The sequence below is a fragment of the Lissotriton vulgaris genome, chromosome 1_1 (genome assembly GCF_964263255.1).
Source record: "Lissotriton vulgaris chromosome 1_1, aLisVul1.2, whole genome shotgun sequence".
Taxonomy (NCBI): domain Eukaryota; kingdom Metazoa; phylum Chordata; class Amphibia; order Caudata; family Salamandridae; genus Lissotriton; species Lissotriton vulgaris.
In genome coordinates this window covers 584,618,977-584,635,290 of record NC_141685.1, presented here as the reverse complement: position 1 = coordinate 584,635,290, position 16,314 = coordinate 584,618,977, and the positions used below count along the sequence as shown (strand labels likewise).

The window sequence follows — 16,314 nt, the reverse complement described above, 5'->3', positions numbered from 1 at the left end:
TAGTCCCCAGTCAAGTGCACTGAGTGTGCCAGGGCCTGTGAATCAAATGCTACTAGTGGGCCTGCAGCACTGATTGTGCCACCCACGTGAGTAGCCTTAAAAAGGTAACTCAGACCTGCCATTGTAGAGTCTGCGCGCCGTTGGTAACTGCCATGTCGACTTGGCCAATGCACACACTTGCCAGTCCCTAGTGTATGTGAAATGTAGGACATGCCCTGGTGTCTGTGGCATGTCCTGATAGTGAATTACAGCCCATTTTGTGTTTCACTATTGCAAGGCTACCTGTTCTCATAGGCCAGAAAGGACAGTTTGATTATAACATCTTATAATGCTAAACTGACCCAGGGAACAAGGTAGAAATTCGAGTTTATTATGCCTTAACTCAGAATGTTAAAATACGTCTTTTAGTGAAGGGGATTTTTACATTCCGTGTTTCAAAACACCACTTTTAGAAAGTTTTTTTTTTTTGCTCAGTCATCCTGTCTGCCTCTGCTGGAATGTGGATTGCCTGTCTGGGTTTTGGGAGACAGAAGGCGGGGGAGCAGGAAGGGCTCCAGATAGTCTAGGTGGGTCACGAAAGGGCTGAATAGAGCTTGGCTGCGATGGGGGAAAGGGGAGGAGATTTCCTTGCACCTCAAAGGGACTGGTCTGCCTCTGACAATGCTGTCTTCACCCCCTGCGAGGAAATCACACCAGAGAAGACCAAACTGGTTCTGTCTGGGCACAGACACCCTCTGCCTAGAGGATCAAAGGATTTTTGGATACAAATACTGGGGACCAGACCCCTGAACTTTAGAACTCTCTTAGATCAAGAAGATTGCCAAGAAGAAGAGCTGGAGAAGCTGTGGGTAGGGACCACCACTTTGCTGTGTTAGCCTGAAGTGATTCAGAAAAGGGGGTGGTGATGAACAGAGTGACTGAATTAAGCAGACCACTCTTACCCAGTCCAAAGATCAGGGCTTGATCCATCACCGTTATTTAACTCACTGCCCCATCCCAGCTCAGAACCTGGCTATATGCAAATCAGTCTGTCCCTGGCCCAGTGCATCATGGGAACGGGGCAGACCAAACTACCAAGCCAATTCTTCACCAGAAAGGAGACAAGCTTCCGGGGACCGGTTTCTGGCATTTCAGCCGTCGTCGGCCCGGCTTGCTTGAATCCTGATGGAGCAGTGAGTAAGGGACTCATGTCTGAGTACACCCTGCCACACCTATAGTGGCCAAAAACAATTCAGAAAAGGGGGTGGTGATGAATAGAGTGTCTGAATTAAGCAGACCACTCTTACCCAGTCCACAGATCAGGGCTTGATCCATCACTGTTATTTAACTCACTGCCCCATCCCAGCTCAGAACCTGGCTATATGCAAAGCAGTCTGTCCCTGGCCCAGTGCATCATGGGAACAGGGCAGACCAAACTGCCAAGCCAATTCTTCACCAGAAAGGAGACAAGCTTCCGGGGACCGGTTTCTGGCATTTCAGCCGTCGTCGGCCCGGCTTGCTTGAATCCTGATGGAGCAGTGAGTAAGGGACTCATGTCTGAGTATACCCTGCCACACCTATAGTGGCCAAAAACGATTCCGAAAAGGGGGTGGTGATGAACAGAGTGTCTAAATTAAGCAGACCACTCTTACCCAGTCCAAAGATCAGGGCTTGATCCATCACCGTTATTTAACTCACTGCCCCATCCCAGCTCAGAACCTGGCTATATGCAAATCAGTCTGTCCCTGGCCCAGTGCATCATGGGAACAGGGCAGACCAAACTACCAAGCCAATTAATTCTTCACCAGAAAGGAGACAAGCTTCCGGGGACCGGTTTCTGGCATTTCAGCCGTCGTCGGCCCGGCTTGCTTGACTCCTGATGGAGCAGTGAGTAAGGGACTCATGTCTGAGTATACCCTGCCACACCTATAGTGGCCAAAAACGATTCAGAAAAGGGGGTGGTGATGAACAGAGTGTCTGAATTAAGCAGACCACTCTTACCCAGTCCAAAGATCAGGGCTTGATCCATCACCGTTATTTAACTCACTGCCCCATCCCAGCTCAGAACCTGGCTATATGCAAATCAGTCTGTCCCTGGCCCAGTGCATCATGGGGACAGGGCAGACCAAACTACCAAGCCAATTCTTCACCAGAAAGGAGACAAGCTTCCGGGGACCGGTTTCTGGCATTTCAGCCGTCGTCGGCCCGGCTTGCTTGAATCCTGATGGAGCAGTGAGTAAGGGACTCATGTCTGAGTATACTCTGCCACACCTATAGTGGCCAAAAACGATTCAGAAAAGGGGGTGGTGATGAACAGAGTGTCTGAATTAAGCAGACCACTCTTACCCAGTCCAAAGATCAGGGCTTGATCCATCACCGTTATTTAATTCACTGCCCCATCCCTGAAGTGGCTGCTCCTGTCTTTGGCGTTGAAAGGACTGGACTGAACTTTCTGCAATCTACTTTTGTGAGTTTCTCCAAGGGCTTGAGGTAGAGCTTGCCCCCTGTTCAAGAAGTCTCAGGAACAGCAAAGACTTCAAGCTCTTCTGCCCTCAGCATTGGGGACTGTGTGTTTGTGCTGCAGCAAAAGAAAAGCAACTCTATGACGCCGCTGCTGGCTCCGTGTCCTGAAGGCACCACAGAGGGCAGCACCGCAATGTCGCACCGCAACCCTGGTCTCACCAACTATTCCTGCTGACGCCGCCACCGAGCCCCTGCTCTCACTGGGACCTGTGGGCACCGCACTCCGCACTGCCTCACTTCACGACGACGCCTTGGCCTCCCCGACACCGCCACTCCACGCCAAAATCAATGCCGCTGCTTGCACCGTGGTTCGTGGGCACCGCTCGTAAAGTTACATGACAAACTGCCCTCTTCCCGCACCGCAGCCTTGGCCTACCGATGCCGGGGCCATTGACTCCAGTTTGTCAGCCCGACGACAGCGCTTCAGCAATGACGACGACGCTGCTTGTACCGTGACCTGCTAGCACCGTGGCGAGCACCGCCTTCATCTTGCACCGCAACCCTGGTTTCACCAACATTGCAATCTGACACCGCCACCTCACAGCTGCTCGCACCATGACCTGAGGGCACCGCACTCCTCACCGCTGCACTTCGTACCGCAGCACCCGACGCCGGCCGACAGCAGCGTTCCAGACTCCAACAGAGAGGAGATCGACCTGCAAAGCGTGTGATTTTGAGGGCCCCCGACGACTCCTGCACCGACCTCCGGAACCAACTCCTGAGGACGCCGTGTTTTCGGAAGCTTAACAAGAGGTCGCTAACACCCTGCATTTCTAAAATGGTTTGTTGGTCTTCCCGACACCGTAGCTGGCCCGCGATGGTGCGGTCAGCCAGAACTGTTTGGATTTGTTTGCTCACAACACCGTGATAGCCCCGGACGGAGTTCAGGGGTGGGGGAATCATATCGCCAGATGCCCGAATCAAGTTGTTTTTATTGGTCGGCAAGAAGATTTAATGTCTATTTTGTCTGACGGACAAGTAGACATTAAATCACGTAAATTAAACAGGCTGTGGGCACTCTGGGGCTCACAGCCAATCAGAGAAGCGTGCCAGAACCTTTGGAGGCTTCTGATTGGCTAGCAGCCCATAACTGGGCTCTAGACAGTGTTTGGCTGAGGGAGTGAAATGTCACTCAGTCTCAGCAAGCAGGAGTTCTTGACCACCGCGAGGCAATACATTAAGGTAAAATAAGCACTGCCATAATGCCCCCCATAGCACTTGTAGAGTGTTCAAAAGGGTTATATTTTGCTCAGCTTGCAAATAACGCTGTTATTAAAATATAACTGATGCGCCTGCTGTGAGAGGCCATGTGTAACCTTGTGGTTCCAGAAAGCGCGGGCTCTCATCAATGCTATTGGAGCGTGAGACTGCATAATACATGGGAGCGCTGAAGCAGAGGGCCCAGTAAAGCGGCGCCGCAGTACCAGGGGATCCGAAAAAAGAGGTAACTCGACCCGGCCTGACCAAGGACCTGTGGGCCTGGGAGAGACTGCCGATCAATCGGGCCGGAGACCACAGAGTATTGCAAACAAGCTGCAGACCGAATTAGCTCGGAGGCTGTATCCCACTGTCCAAGAGAAGTCACTGTCCCTTTGCCACAGCCACACTAACTTCAACTTACTCCACACACTGTGGCACTATCAAGCGCCCCTTACCATCCAAGGGATCCGCAAATCAGATGACATTCTGCCCCTACTTGTTTACATGAGGCCCTGTTATGCCGCAGGACCCAGCCGCCGCCTCTACCTAGTCCTCCTGTCCCAAGGGCCCCCGGAGATCACTGCTACCGCCGGCTTCCTAGCCTCATTGCTTCGGGGTTGAGTGAGCGAGAGCCGACTGCAGGGTTTTGGAGGGTCTGTGGCGCTAGCAGACCATTATAAACATCACTGGTTTCTACTTCCAGAGAAGCCCGCCAAAGGATCCGGATACCGCTACATTTGCATCAACCACGGTAAGGTGGGGAGTCGGATCAGCCTTACCAGCCAACAGCTCTTCACGCTGCTGCCCCAGTCTTATCGGTTAGGGAAGGACTGTTCCATCTGTGTGGTTTGAGGCGGCAGCCCTACCCCCTGTCCCGCCAACCCCCTCTTCCACCTACCTTCCCGTTACTGACCTGTAAGAAGATGAGGATGGGACGCACAAGCCTGTCCAAAAACCACATGTTGACTGCAGCTAGCTAACGCCTCCATGGTTGTGTGCACGCCAGGGGGTGAGGTGGGGCCATCACCTATATTCTAAAGAGCAAGTCACTGCACTAGAGCAACACCCAAAAGCAAGCGGGGATGCGGGGGAGGAGTGTGTCTAGCCTGAAGCTAAATGAACCTGATGCGTTTGGTTAATGTAAGGGAGGGGGGCGAGGTAGCAGGGTGTATATTGCACTTCAAAGGTTGTCGGGTTTCAAGCCTGGCCTGACCAAGAACCCACTGAGTCCCTATTATTGGGGCCCAGTCACTGCGTGTTTACTACGGCTTGTGACCTTTTACCAAATCCTCCCAGCACTACGCTGTCCCTGTTTGTAGGGTTTTAAATATTAATATATTGCACTTTTGGCCTTTCATTTCAACTTCACTGTCATCAGTGCGGTACATAGTCCATTCTTCAAGAATGTCAAGACTGATGGCGTGGGCATCTCAATCACGAGGGTTCCATTTTCTCCTTCTACAGACAGATACATACTTTAGTGAGATTCTAGATCCTTGGCAGGGCACGAAACATGCTTGTGTCTGCCTGTAGGCAAGCCAAAGGGTGTTCATTTTTAATCAGTAAATAAATATTTTCAAAACATATACCCCCTCATTTCATGGGCACATGCATTTATAGCGATGCATACACTTGTACACATTCTCATACATTGTGTGAGCCTAGGAAATGGGTCCAGTCATCATTAACGTTGTTTGCTTTTCCTCTTATTTTTACGATGCCACATGGCATCAGCCAAAAGCGCTTTGCGCATGATGCACTGCATGGGCAAAAGCACTGGCAAAACCAATAGTTCAGAAAAGCATGATCTTTCTCTGATCAGTAAATTTTAAAAAAACATGGCACTGGAGTCATTCTGCTCGTATGCCTTCTGATGCATGTACATGATCATCACGCATGCATGTGTAAGTGGTATGAGTGACATGTGATTGTGCCATCACAGCTTTTAAGGTCTGACTTTAGCCAAGACCTTTGGATTTTACTAAAATAATATTTATAATATTACTTATAGGGTTTCGGCCACCTCTTTTCACCCATTGGTCTGTTGTTGTCATTCCCATTTTGCTTCTGGCCTCAACAGCATATACCACGGGCAATGGATCAGCATAATTAAAGCCTCTGGTTAAAGTCGCTTTGCGTGGCGGCAGTGCCTTTTTGTCTTTCACAAAGTGCCCACATCTGCACACAAGGAGTTCCCTTAGTACCAATGTTGCCCGATGTGATTGTAAGACACATTTGACGTGAGCCCATGTCATATTTCACTTTGAGCAGTTCCTATCTTCTTACAATGCTGTTGTAAATTCCGTTTGAAGTCGACTGTTGCTATGTCATGGCATTTCGGGACTCTCATTCACCAATGGTTCTTTGATAAACTGCACAGGCCAGGGAAAAGTCATTTTTTATGGTGGTTGATCTGCAGCAGTTGTATTGAAATATAGGTGGGGTGTCGTGTAATTTGGCTTTTTGTATCCAATATTAATTTATACTTCTATGTGCACCCTCTTTGCTTCCATTTTATTTCTTTCCGTTTTGACTACCTTCTTTCTTTTCTGTTTTCCCTTTCTTAATTACCTTCATTCAGTCTTTATAATTTTTCTTTCCTTTCTTTTTTGCCTTATTTCCTTTTACCTTTCCTTTATTCTTTCTGTTCATTTTTTCCTTTATTTCATCCATACTCTTTTTTAAGCTGTCAATTTTGCACGTTATTTCTGTTTTTCATTTTTTTTTATAGTAACATGGATGGTAGATTTGAATCCCCTTTATGTAAACTTGTACTTTTCCAAAGCCTAAATCTTTTTTCTTACTTAGTGCAAATCTTTTCTTGACTTCTAGGTCTAGCGTGCAGCCAGTGTAGCACCGGAGTAGACTTCAGTGCGTTCACAACTTGTCATGAAACAGAATCACTACGAACCGTACTAGCAGCATAGAGGTTCATTGCAGGAGACAGCCTCAACCCTTGGTTCTCAAAGAGTTTGGAAAGTTTAGGAGGAAACCTGTATCATTCAAGATTTAGTGCAATCTCTTATGTGAAATGTCTGTTGCCATAAATTGCTCAACATTTCCGGACAGTGAGTTTAAAACTGAATTAAGTATAGTCTCAGACTTGATCACTTTGTCCAGTTGATAGGCAAATATGTCCCAACAAAGTCTATTCAGCGTTAGATAAAAAAAGTAAAGGCAGTGATAAAGAAAACCAAGGAGAAGGGAAAACCAACTGAGATTGGGCCTTGTACCACTGTACAGAATCCTAACATAACTAAGAACAAAGAGTATGAAGCTGAAAAAAGAAAACAAGTTTTTCAGTCACACTGGGTAGAACCCTGGCCATGGCTAACCCTGAAGGAAATTCCGTATAGAAGAGGACCAAAAATGCACTGCACTATTTATGAGAAATATCCTACTATAGCAGTCATCCATTCATATTCAGGTAGAAATGAATGTTTAAGTGGATGCGACCAGTTGCGCAATCAGAGCTCATGAAACTATAAGGCACATATGATGTGTTTCATGGCACCGCCAGGAAATGAAAGAAACTGCCTTGCAGTCTTAGACTCCTATAGCTGGTACCTCAAATTCCAGTGTCCCTAAAGAGCAGCCCCATATCATGCAAGCACTGCAGAAAATGAAGGAGACAGAGAGAAAGAAACTCACCATCTTGTTTAACAATGCTTACCTAATTGCAAAACAAGGTACGCCACTCTCAGACATGGACATCTTATGTAGGGCTTTGAAGAAAGCAGGTGTGGATATAGGAGAAAATTATGCAAACAACGAAAAAGCATCAGAGTTCATAAGATGTGAGGCGGATATACTTCGACAGGACATCAAAAAAATAGTTTCAAATTCTCGCTTCATCTGCATTATTGCTGACGGTAGCACAGATAGTGCTATTACTGAACAGGAAACTGTGCTAGTGAGAGTAGTCAATGGTGGGAAACCCTACACTTTATTTGCAGATCTTGTTCCATTTGAACATGCACATGCTCAAGGAGTTCGGGACAGTATAGTTAAAGGAATCAAAAGGTTATCGTGGATTTAGTAGATATGAGGTCTACAGAACATTCAGGCCCATCACTAATAGCTGTCAATTTTGATGGTGCTGCAGTTATGATGGGATCTAAGGGAGGGGTTGCAGCACTCCTAAAGAAAGACATTCCTTTTCTTCTGCTGTTCTACTGTGTAGCCCACAAGCTTCATTGGGATTTAGATGCTGTAAAATCCCATCCTTCTATTTGTGAATTTGAACAAACATTGAAATGGATTTTCAATTTGTATTGGTATAGTCTTAAGAGGCGAAGAGTTGCCAAAGAAATTTCAAGAATAATTGGTGAAAACTTTGCACATTTCACCGATATTAAACAGGTTAGATGGGTATCCAGCAAAACCAGGGCTTTGGCAGCCATGCAACAAAACCTGCAGACTGTGGTTCTACACTTGGGACAGGTTACAGCTGGTAGTGATGATTTTGCTGCTGAGGGAAAAAAGTACCTCTCGGTTGTAACTAGTTTTACATTTATAAAAAACTTTACAGTCTGAGAGATATCCTGAAGCCAGTGTCTCAGCTTCCAGAATTCTTTCAGTCTAATGAACTGCTTTTATTGCATGTTCCACCTACTGTAGAGAGGTGTGCGTCAACCCTAGTAGGCCTACAAAGTGAGTTGGGTTATTATATTTTCAGCAGTTTAAAAAACTGTACCACCCTGTAGAAAAGAAGTTTGGACACATTTCTACTGATGGCTGGGAAATAAAGTTATCAGGACACTGCCCACCAGCAGCAACAACCAAAAGTGACAGTGAGCTCATTGACAGTGTGGTTAAGTACATTGATAAGCGGTTTGAAAATGTTAATTGCATACAGGTTGAAGGTTTTCAGGCATTTGATTATATACTGTGGCCAGAAAGTAGAGCGGAACTCTATATATAAGGACTCTCTGATATTGAGGCAATTGTACAACATTTTGAGGTACTTTTCACTACAGACGAGAGGTTGGCAATTGTAGAGGGGTTTTGTGGACTTAAAACCCATATGAAGAGCTTTCAGGCCAATGGCATTCCTGTATTGTCTGCATACTCCACCCTGCTAGCAATCAAACCGTCCTCGTTGACTAATGTATTAAAGCTAGGCGTGGGCGGAAAATCCGTTCCGCTCGCGGATTTTGCGGATTTTCGGGAAATCCGCAATCCGCGAGATTTGCGAATTTCCCGCAAAATCCGCAAATCCGCGAGCAGCGGATTTTGCTCGCACTGCTCGCACTGTTCGCGTGAGTTCGCGCCCCGCGAATAAGTGCAAAATTGCAGAAATACGATCTTAGCAAAACTGAAAGTAACTACTTACCAGGTTCAAAAGTTCAGGCTCATCATTAGTAGCCATTTCCTGGAGTGCTTCCTGAGGGGCCCCTCCAGAGTTCAGTTGCCAGTTGAAACTATTATGTGACCCTGCTCTGAACCTCAGAATAGTTACACATATGCCACAAAGGTCCTGAATTACAGCTAAGGGGGACAAGCAGGAGCCAGGCTGGAAGTTAAAATCCATTAATCAGCCCCTAATTCATTATTGTCAGTTGGGGCAGGGCAGGTGTTGTAACTAATTTTGCAACAATGAAAGCACTTAGCAAGTGCAAAAGATCACTAATCAGGGCGCACTAAGGAAGCAGGTGCCAGCTAAAAAAATATTCTGTGACACATGAATCAGCCCCAAATTAATTCAGGTCACTTGAGGCAGGGAAGGTGTGCTTTGCTTTGCCGAAAATAATGTACACTGGACAACCAGAGGGTGTGGTGATGAAACAGAGGGTGGCATGGGTGGGCCAGAGGGTGGCATGAGTAGTCAGAGAGTGGCAGTGGTGACAGAGAGTGGCAGTGATGAAGAAGAGTGTCCCAAACAGGCTGGACACGTAGAAACAACAAGTTCGCGAAACTTGCGACCCGACAGGTAAGTTCGCAATTTGCGAAAGTGTACAAAACCCTCGCGAACTGGCAGAAACACGGGCGAACACAAAAAAAAAAAATCCGCAAATTCGCGGGAATTCGCGGATTTTGCGGATTGCGAATCCGCAAATCCGCAAAATTCGCGAACGCGAGATCCGCAAAATTCGCTCATGCTTAATTAAAGCTTGTGGAGATGATGTTCACATTCAGCGTATCTACAGCAGAAGCTGAACGTGTGTTTTCTGCAATGAATATCATTAAGAACCCACTAAGAACACGGTTAAATCAAGATGTTCTTCAAGACCTAATGCTTCTTAAGGTAGAAGGACCCAACTTTGAGGATTATGACACCAGCAGAGCTATTTATCTCTGTCTTACAACAGGAGGTACAAAGCATGTGTGCGGACATAAAAGGCCACATCTATCATAACTACTGAAGTATTGCTAATATGAGTCTTTGAGCAGCCTGCCATGCAAGATCATTTATTGTTGTAAATGTATTTCTATACAATTTCTATGTTTGGATAAATGAAATAATATTGCTTGTCAAGTTTTTTTTAGGATCATTATTGCAAAGCATTTAATGGTTTACTAACTTTAAATAAAACAAAAAAATATATTACATTTCTCTGTCAGCCCTTATATTTGATGTATGGACGAGAGTAGGTGGGACAGGTGGATTTCACAGGACATGTAGATCTCAGTGGCATTTTGTCCCTTGGACAAGTAGATTATTTTGAAAATTCCACACCCCTGGAGCTATTGACATCAAGGGACTGTTTTTAAAGTGTATTATGATAACTGTGGAGTGTTAAGTACTGTATTGTGGATTTTTATCGTTTTTGGTCTTGTCTTAAGTATATAAAAATATTGGATATATTTCTAAACTGGTGTGGTGTCCGTTTGTAGTGCTTTCACTGTATTACTGTGGGTTATGTGGAAATGATTTACGCACTTTGTGGTCTTGTTTTAAGTCTATATAAAGAATACTCATTTTTATAAAACCTGCGTTGTGCCCAACTGTAGTGTTTTCACTGTACTAATATATGTATTCACAAATGCTTTACACACTGCCTCTAAGATAAGCCTGAGTGCTCGTGCCAAGCTACCAAGGAGGTGAGCAGGGGTTATTTTAGGAGTGTATCTCCCTTATCCTGACTAGAGTGGTGGTTTCTGCCTGACTTTGGCACCTGCCCTAGCCTGCCAAAAATCCAATTTCTAACAGTATGTATTATGGGGTGTTCATCCGATCAGGCCTCGTTCTGAGAAATCCTGCTACATCACATGTGTTCATTACTCTTCCTGGTCAATAAACTGTGAAAAAGCCAGTTGGTTTCTGTATCAGAAACATTTCAGCGTTCGCACATGCACATATAGGCCCAGAGCTACCAAGTCGTTGCTTTCCCATCGCACAACACAAAGTGACACAAGGGAAGACAAGGGCTTCAGTGATATTTACTAAGCCATGCAAACCATGTTGCGTGACTTTGTAAAATAAAGAGTAACTGAAGGCAGAACAAACCTCTGTCTTGCTTACTCTGCATTGGGAAGGCATTCTAGGGGTGAAGTGTGGATGTTCCCACGCATCCATCAATGGATTTTGGTGATTTCACAGATTTTCTAAGGGTAAAAAACCTGAGAATGTGTCAACATGCTACGCCATCCCAAAAGAGGCGTAACAAGAAGAAATATCTTCATTTCTCTTCGTTATTTCCTCTTGCTACATGCTAGAACTGGGGTTTCTTGTTGGCAATGTTATACACCTTTGACCAATAGGGACCCTTGCTTCTAAATCAGGGAAAGGGGATTACACTACTGGATAACCCCTGCTCACCCCTTGGTAGCTTGGAACGAGCAGACAGGCTTATCTCAGAGGCAGTGTGTTAAGCATTTGTGAAATACATACAGTAATACAGTGAAAACACTACAGATGGACACCACATATATAAAGAATACTACTTTTTATAAAAACCTAACACAAGACCATAAATGACAAATATCCACAATATTGTACTCAAAATAGACTTAAAGATGGAAGAAGTTACTTAATTCAAGTTGATGATGAATGCAACAAAGTGCATCAGTTCCTTGCTTCGGGGGGGACGATGTGTCACACCTCAATGCTTGCGCATAGTACGGGATGCATCATGGTCCTTACCAGAGAGGAAGTGATGCGTAGATTCTCGTGATGCATTCCGGTTGCGATGAGACAAGATGGCGCCTCGATGTGATGCGACGATCCGTTGCGATGCGATAGGATGACGCCCTTAATGCGACGGCATGAAGATGATGCGTGCACGCCTGACGGCCGTATAACAACCTCTGTCCTTTGGAGCCACGACAGGCCCTGTGACACGCTTCTCCGGTGATGCAACGGCGACCTTTGCGGTGGTGACACGCTTCTCGGCTAATGCGACGGCAAACAGCTGCGACGAAGACACGCTTCTCTGGGAATGCGGTGGCGGCAAGCTTCTCCGGGATGCAACGATAACAGCTGCAGCGGCGACATGCTTCTTCTCAATGAGTCGCGCTTCCAGCTCCCAGCGACATGCAGGCTTCTGCAGATAGAACCCTTGCTTCTAAATCAGGGAAAGGGGATTACACTACTGGATAACCCCTGCTCACCCCCTTGGTAGCTTGGCACGAGCAGACAGGCTTATCTCTGAGGCAGTGTGAAAAGCATTTGTGAATACATACAGTAATACAGTGAAAACACTACAGCTGGACATGGGTTTTTTATAGTTTTTTTTATAAAAATGAGTATTCTTTATATAGACTTAACACAAGACCACAAACAACAAAGATCCACAATACTGTACTTAAAATAGACTTAAAGATGGTAGAAGTTACTTAATTCAAGTTGATGATGAATGCGACAAAGCTCTCACAAAAGTACCTGGATGCGTAACGCAAAACAGACAAAATGTTTGCAGGAATGGAGATGCATCAGTTCCTTGCTTCGGGGAGACGATGCGTCACGCCTAAATGCTTGCGCATTATAGGGGATGCGTCATGGCCCTTACCAGAGAGGAGTTGATGCGTAGATTCTCGTGATGTATTCCGGTTGCGACAAGATGGCGCCTCGAAGTGACGCGACGATCCGGTGCGATAGGTTGGCGCCCTTAATGCGACAACGTGAAGATGATGCGTGCACGCCCAACGGCCCGACGGCCGTACGGCAACCTCTGTACTTTGGAGCCACGACAGGCACTGTGACACTTTCCTCCGGTGATGCAACGGCAACCCTGGCGGTGGCGACACGCTTCTCGGCTAATGCGACGTGAAAACAGCTGCGACGAAGACACGCTTCTCCGGCGATGCGACAATAACAGCTGCAGTGGCAACACGCTTCTTGATTGAGTCGCGCTTCCAGCTCCCAGCGACATGCCGGCTTCTGCAGAATTCCCAGCAAGGAAATTCAGAGGGGAGCTGGTGGTGAAGTCTTGTAACCCTGAGACTTCAGCAGGAGGCAAACACTAGTTCAAGCCCTTGGAGAAATATTCTGCAAGATGATGAAAGTTCTTTAAAAGTTCCTTCTCCTTGGCAATGAAGAGCAAACAGCACATTAGCGGAGGGGCAGTCCAAACTCCTGCAGCTTGGTTCTTCTCCTTGGCAAAAGGTTCGTCTTATTCCCAGAAGTGATCTAAAGTCTTGGGGTCTGGGTCCCCATATTTATACTCATATTCTCTTTGTTCTCTGAAGGCAGAGAGGCCTTTGCCTAGTACAAACTAGTTCTGGTCAGTCCTGGAGCCCTTTCACAGTGTAGGCCAGGGACATCAGGCACACCACAGGAGGAGGTGGAGCCAGCATTGTGGAGGGAAGGCACAGCCCTATTCAGGTCTCAGGTGCAACTCCTCCCACCCATCCACACGCAGATCTCTCTATTCAGTCCTGTGCTGACTCATTCTGTCTCCTGGAATCCCCCAACCCCTGTCACTCAAACTCCAGACAAGGAATACACAACCTAGCAGAGGCAGGCTTGGATAGTTAGGCAAGAAAATACTTGCTTTCTAAAAGGGGTATTTTCAAACACAGATTGTTAAAACCATCTTCACTAAAATATGTACTAGTTCCCTGAGTCAGTTAGGATTTTAAGGTGTTATAATCAAACTGCCCATTCTGGCCTATGGGGAACAGGTAGCCTTGCAATAGTGAAAAACAAAAATGGCTGTAATTCACTATTAGGACATGCCACACATACCAGGGCATGTCTTACCTTATACTTACAATGCACCCTGCCCTTGGGCCTACCTTAGGGGTGTCTGATATGAAGAAAAGGGAAGGTTTAGGGACTGGCAAGTGGGTGCACTTGCCAAGTCAACATGGCAGTCACAGACTGCACACAGGCTCTTCAATGGCAGGCCTGAGACACAGTTTACCAGCTGCTTCTGTGGGTGGCACAACCAGTGCTGCAAGCCCACCAGCAGCATTTGATTTACAAGCCCTCGGCACACATGGTGCACTTTACTAGGGTATAACAAGTAAATCAAATAATCCAATCATGGAGTCACTAATTAGTACAACAATGTTACATAGGAAGCACTTGCACTGTGGCACTGAATAGCAGTGGCACAGCGCCCAAAGCATCTAAAACCAGCAAACAGATAAAAAACAGAGGAGGCAATCAGAAAAAATGGAAGGGAGACTCACACCCATGATACCAGGTCTAACACTACACCTGCAGCATACATAGAAAGAGGAAAATTCCTCTGAGGATTGTTTTTGAACAGGAAGGTGTCCCGCTGGCTACCCTGCACCATGACACCAAAGTACCTGCATTTGGCGCTAGGTAGCCAGTGCGCCAATGTAGAGAGAGAGCAAGAATGGCCCATAGTAAAAATGGCACATTCCTGCTCTCTCCATTTTGCACAGAGCGGAAAAGCAAGCTCTCTTCTTGTGTTGCATCAACTGTTAGTAAATCTGGGCCATAGGCACTAAAGAAGAGGAAGGTTATTGGGGTAGGAACAAGACATGGAAGGTGTAGTATTTGTTTTGGCAGCATAGGGTTAATGTTCCTGCAAACACACATTGTATATTTGCAATGTCATATATAATATAATCACTAAAAAACACTGAGTCTAAAGTGACATTGTAGTAAGATTTGGCAATAAGATCTTAAAATAAGTTAAACAAAAAATCAGAAATTCACTGAAAATCCACAGTTAAAATCCAGTCATGGTTACACACAAAACCTAACAAGCATTTGCAATGCAATTAGTCTCACCTCTTGGGCCTTATATGTATTTAGCAATGCAGCATATTAGCCTGGGTGCTGAAACATCTACTGTTCTTTAAAATGGAGGGAAAGTGAGTACCAAACTGTGTGACACGCCAGGTGTGGGAACACATTGAGAGAAATATTGCCTTTCTGCGGGAAATGCTATAGTCCACAGCTCTGTTTTTAACATAAAATCAGGGTCTTCGGTGGTCATATCACTCAAAATACAAGATTTGAAAATATTATTATTATATTATTATCTACGGGTTCTCATGGAAGACAATTTTTATGGACTGGTATATAGAGAATGCTAAAGTCATTCTGGTATTTTACTGGCCTCTGCTGGTCGTTTTCTATCAAGAAAGTTAAATAGAGGCAGGTGCCGGAAAAAATAGAAAAAGAAAAGTCCCTCAGCAGAAAGCAATTCTCGTATTTTACTGACCTCTACTGGTCGTTTTCTATCAAGACAGCTAAATAGAGGCAGTTAAACAAGTTGAAAGCAATTCTGGTATTTTACTAACTTCTAGTGGTCGTTTTCTTTCAAGACAGTTAGATAAAGGCAATTGAACAGAAAAAAGTCCCTAAGTGGAAGCATACAAGCCCTAGGGCTGATCTCCAGAACCCACAAAGTACATACACATAGAAGTATATACTAAAGTATATACAAGTGTACTTGAATGCTCGACCTAAAAACAACAGTGCCTCACTCTTGCACAGCCCCTCCCCCACTCGAAGGCTGGTCAGACAAAATTGCCAGACCTGCTTTGGGCTCCCACTCCGGCCCTGTTTCTGTAGCGCACAGTCACTGCACAGCCTGACAGGCTCTTTGTCTCTGCACCTGTAATATGAAGAAAGTAAATAGGCAAAGAATTCCCCCCTTTGCCCTAGGCTACACCACCAAATGATGAAACAGACCATTCAGATAGCACCATCATGCATGCAGTGCACCCACAATCTGTATTACAGCAGTAACTGGGCAAGCATCTGTGTCCCCTTCTTTAATAAGAACATGCCCTGATGGTGCCGAAAGTGGATGCATATGCCTGTTGAACTTCCAAGGCAGTTAATAACCCGGGTTAGGTGAAAACGGTGCAGCCACACTTTAATACAGACCTATAAGTAACTCAATACAAAACAGTCAGGTATCGTGCAAAACATTGCCTCTGCAAAGCGAGTAACAGCATTAAGACAAAACATCAAGACAACAAGAATGTAAAGTAACTAATGCTGAATGTGTTGCTGTAGAGGAGCAGAAACATGAGATAAACACCTTTACATCCATATTTTGTCATAAGAAATGGTGGGCCCAATCAACAAAAGGTGCCTGCAATAATCCTAAATTTGGTCCTAAAAACTTGCTCTTACCTTTGGAGTAAATTCTGATCACTTTAGAAACCGAGGGAGAGCCCAATATTTTTCTCAGAGTAGCTGTGTTTTACTTCTGCCTTTGGTGTGATTTATTTCTT

The 16,314-nt window shown here is 45.6% G+C and overlaps 1 protein-coding gene and 1 pseudogene across 1 annotated transcript in view; both read left to right on the top strand.

The window, feature by feature from the left end:
* The window catches only part of CLCA4 (chloride channel accessory 4), a 323,718-nt gene that overhangs the window by 136,904 nt on the left and 170,500 nt on the right, over positions 1 to 16,314 (top strand). The window lies entirely within an intron of this gene.
* Positions 4,220 to 4,682, top strand: LOC147747510 (protein BTG2 pseudogene; annotated as a pseudogene).